General features: G+C 41.8%; 1 pseudogene; it reads left to right on the forward strand.

The window, feature by feature from the left end:
• The first annotated feature begins 829 nt into the window (after positions 1–829).
• Positions 830–2,043, forward strand: LOC106010578 (FIGNL1-interacting regulator of recombination and mitosis pseudogene; annotated as a pseudogene).
• The last annotated feature ends 2,978 nt before the right edge of the window (positions 2,044–5,021 follow it).

Below are 5,021 nucleotides of genomic sequence, written 5' to 3' on the forward strand. Positions count from 1 at the left end.
AACAAAAGACAGCCTCTTTAACAAATGGTGCTGGGGGGAGACTGGGTATCGTATGTAGAAGATTCAAACTAGATTCTTATCTCTCACCCTATACAAAAATCTATTCAAAAATGGATCAAATACCTAAGCGCGACACCAGAAACTTTAAAATTGCAAAAAGAAAACACAGGAGAAACACTTGAAGCCATAGGCACAGGCAAAGGCTTCCTGACTAGGACTCCAGTAGCACAGGAAATACCAAGAATTGGAAAATAGGGCTACATCAAATCACAAAGTTTCTGCACAGCAACCAGAACGACACAGTAAAGAGACAGCTACAGAATCAGATAAAACATTTTCCAGCTGCTCTTTCAGCAGAGGATTAATATCCAGAGTATATAAAGAACTCCAAAAACCCAGCCCCAGCCGATTCGGGCTGGGGCGGGCAGGGTTTAAAGTTGGGTCTCAGGTGACTGCAAGTCTGAGGAACGCGCAGGCGCCCTGGAGAAGCGTTGCCACCCGGAGCTGCCCTCTGCCCCGCCCGGCTCCTCATGTCCTCCTCGGCGGTTTCTTGTCGCTTCGCGGAGCCGCGTGCGTGGCGCGGCGTTTTCCCCTAGTCAATCTCTTTACCTTGGTGCTTTCTCTGGGCTCCTGACGCCTTTGAGCGGAGCCGTCGGGGAGCCGGGTGCTGCAGCGCCAGAGGGATTTTCTGAGCTTTTACAGAACATCCGCACGAGGTGCGGAATTGGAGTCACGCCTTCCTCGGGGTTCTAAGAATGAGAGGACAGAGCTCTACCAAGGTGCCTCTATGTGTCAACATCCTCAGAGTTCGATTGAGCGTATGCAAATTTTGAAAATGATGGTAGATATGTTTTTACCTCATACGAATCACCTGACATTGGAACAGACTTTCTTTTCACAAGTGTTACCAAAGACTGTAAACTTATTTGATGAGATGATGTGTGAATTAACCACTCAAGCCAGAGAACTGTTGGGCCAAAACGTAGAAATCCAAACCACTCTAAGAAACATTTTACAGGCAATGGTGGGGATCTTAGGAGCTCTTACAGGATGTGTTCAGCATGACTGTGCCACACAAGAATCCATCATTCTAGAAAATATTCGTCGTCTCTGCTCTTCAGTCCTTCATGTAATCAAAAGTACGTTTGTACACTGCAAGAGTAGCGAATCATATATTCTAGGCATTTACACCCAGTTTCAGGCCTTCTCCAGGATCTCTTCAAGGAAGCCTATTCTCTTCAGAAGCAGCTGATGGAGCTGCTGGGCATGGTTCGAATGGCCCCTTCAGTAGATGAGAATGATAATGTTTTCAATATGGTGCTAGTTATTCATTCATTATTGGATATCTGCTCTGTTATTTCCAGTATGGACCAAGCATTTCATGCCAGTACTTGGAAGTTTATAATTAAGCAGAGCCTTAAGCACCAGTCGGTTATAAAGAGACAACTGAAACACAAGGATATAATTACTAGCTTGTGTGAAGACATGCTTTTCTCCTTCCATTCTTGTCTACAGTTAGCTGAACTGATGCCACTCTCAGATGCGCAGGATAATGCTGACTACAGATTACTTCAGAAAACACTCAAATTATGTCATTTCTTTGCCAATTCGCTTTTGCACTACACGAAGGAATTTCTTCCTTTCCTCTGATTCTTGCTGTACATTGCACCAGCTATATCTTCAAATATACAGGGAGAACAAACCTGGTGTGAACTTCAGCGAGTTCACAGGCGTGTGGAAGTACATCGCAGATTGGCAGAACGTCTTCCGCATCTAAGACAGGGACAACTCGGGGATGATTGACAAGAACGAGCTCGAGCAAACACTCTCAGGCTACCAGCTTTCTGACCAGTTCCACGACATCCTCATCCGCAAGTTTGACAGACAAGGATGAGGGCATATTGCCTTTGACGGCTTCATCCAGGGCTGCATCATCTTGCAGAGGCTGACAGACATATTCAGACGTTATTGACACAGATCAGCATGGCTGGATCCAGGCCGTCATAAGAGCAGTATCTCTCCATGGTCTTCAGCATCGTATAACAAAGGCCTCACAAGCAGCAGCGCCATGTATACGAAGACAGAAAATGCCAAATCCCTTACCTGTCATGAAGTGGGACGTGGACAGTTAGATGTGGTTCTTCCTCAGGCTGTGTATTGATACATGGGGCCCAGCAGTACATATGTGAATAAGCTGATGAGTGCTCTTACATTGTCACAGTGGCTGCATTGCTGTTGTAACAGATGTAGGGCTGTGGCTCATTGTGCTGTGCAGTGAGGCGCAGTCATGGCTCACGTTGCTGCTTAGCAAAATGCACCCAAGCTTTTCTAGACATCTTCAGTTCTGCAGTAGATATGCTTTTATTCGCCAATAGGATTTTAAAATAATACAGAACTTGCACAGAGGCTTTTCATGTACCTTACTTTTTAAAAAAAGATTATTGGGTTATGATAAAAACCCTACAAAAAATTGGAATAGATGGTCTCTACCTCAATCTGATAAAAGCCATCTATGAAAAACCAACAGTCCATATCATACTAAATGGTCAAAACTGAAATCCTTCACACTAAAATCAGGAACAAGACAAGGATGTCCACTATCACCACTCCTGTTCAACATAGTTCTGGAAACATTAGCCACGGCAATTAGACAAGAGAAAGAAATAAAGGGAATAAAGATAGGAAATCAAGAAGTCAAATTGTCATTATTAGCAGATGACATGATACTCTTTGTAGAAGACCCCAAGAACTCCACTAAAAGTCTTCTAGACTTAATAACCAAATTCAGTCAAGTAGCTGGTTACAAGGTCAATACACAAAAATCAATAGCTTTCCTCTACACCAACGACAGACTCACTGAGAGAGAAATAGGGCAAACAATTCCTTTCACAATAGCATCCAAAAAACTGAAATACCTAGGAATCATCCTAACGAAAGAAATCAAAGACCTCTTCTCTGAAAACTATGGCACTCTGAAAAGAGAGATTGAAGATGCTATCAGAAAATGGACAGACATCCCCTGCTCCTGGGTAGGAAGGATTAACATAGTGAAAATGGCCATACTTCCAAAACTGCTATATAGATTTAATGCAATTCCAATTGAGATCCCAGCAGCATACTTCATAGACCTCGAGAAAAAAATCCAAAAATTCATTTGGAACAAGAAGAGACCCAGAATAGCAAAAGCAATTCTAGGTAACAGAGACATGGCAGGGGGTATCACAAGCCCCAACCTGCAACTATACTACAAAGCTACTGTGATAAAAACAGCACGGTACTGGCAAAGAAACAGACTTGAGGACCAGTGGAACAGATTAGAAGATGCAGAAACAACGCCAGATACACTCAGCCACCTCATCTTCGACAAAGGAGCCAAACACCCTCAGTGGAGGAAAGATAGCCTCTTTAATAAATGGTGCTGGAAAAATTGGGTTTCAACTTCCCAAAGATTAAAACTAGACTTCTCTCACCATGCACTAAACTAAAATCAAAATGGATTAAAGATCTAAATTTTAAAACAGAAATGGTGAACTGGCTGGAACAGAGGTTAGGTAGAACTCTTGAAGACATTAGTGTAGGAAAAGATTTTATGAACAAAACCTCAGTTGCCCTTGAACTAGCACAAACAATCAATAAGTGGTATCTCTTCTCATTAAAAGGCTTCTGCACAGCAAGAGAAACCACCAGCAGTGTGAAGAGACAAACCACAATGTGGGGAAAAATTTTCACCTGCTGTTCCTCAGACAAAGGTCTACTATCTAGAATCTATAAAGAACTTTTAAAAAAATTACACCTCCCAAATTTAAAGGCCCAATCCAAAAATGGGCATCTGAAATGAACAGACATTTCTCAGACAAAGAAGTAGAAATAGCAAATAAACACATGAAAAAATGTTCAACATCACTGGTCATTCGAGAGATGCAAATGAAAACAATGCTGAGATTCCACCTCACCCCAGAAAGAATGGCTGCTATCATGAAATCAACCAATAACAAATGTTGGTGGGGCTGTGGGGAAAGAGGAACCCTGCTCCACTGCTGGTGGGAGTGTAGACTGGGGCAACCACTGTGGAAATCAGTATGGAGATACCTCAAAGAACTAGGACTGGAAGTCCCATTTGACCCAGCTATTCCCCTGCTGGGTATCTTCCCAAAAGAATTAAAAGAATCATACCAGAGTGATATATGTGCACCCATGTTCACAGCAGCACAGTTTGTGATAGCTAAAACTTGGAAGCAGCCCAATTGCCCATCAACTGAAGACTGGATAAAAAAAATGTGGTTTTTCTTCTAAAATGGAGTACTACTCAGCCATAAAAAATGGAAAATTAGAGACATTTATAGCTAAATGGATGCACATTGAGGCAATACTCTTAAGTGAAATAAATAGGACACACATGTATAAATAAATAGTTTCTCTCATGTGAGAAAGTGAAAGTGTAAATAAGTACTAAAAGGCATAATAGATAATGTGAAATAGGAAAAAAAGGGGAAAGGGGAAGGGGAAGTGGGAGGGGTGGGGGAAAAGAAAGAAGGAAATGGAATTAGTATGAGAAAATGAAAAAATGGAAACAAAGTCTTTGTAAATAGGGAGGGGTGGAGGGGTTGAAGTGAGGGCAGGGGAAGGGGGGAAAAATAAGAACCAAGAGAGATTATGTAAAGGTGCAAATTTTCAATGATGAATGTCATTATATTGTGCACCTAAAATGTCCCAATAAAATTAATTTTTTAAAAAGCCTAACACCAAAAAAGCAATCGAATCAATAAATGGGCTAATGAACTGAGCAGACATTTCTCAAAAGAAGTACAAGCTGAGCATGGTGGCACCTGCCTGTGATCCAAGGGTGTTGGGAGGCTGAGACAAGAAAATCATAAATTTGAATCTAGCTTGTGTAATTGCACAAGATTCCATATCAAAGCAAAAAATAAAAAAGGGGTTGGTGTGTAGCTCATTCCTAAGGTCCTGAGTTCAATCCCCAGTACTGAAAAAAAGTACAAATGGCCAGTAAATATATGAGAAAA

Source organism: Heterocephalus glaber, unplaced genomic scaffold, assembly GCF_053883595.1.
Source record: "Heterocephalus glaber isolate CG9 unplaced genomic scaffold, H.glaber_assembly_v1.0 deba00001606, whole genome shotgun sequence".
NCBI lineage: Eukaryota > Metazoa > Chordata > Mammalia > Rodentia > Bathyergidae > Heterocephalus > Heterocephalus glaber.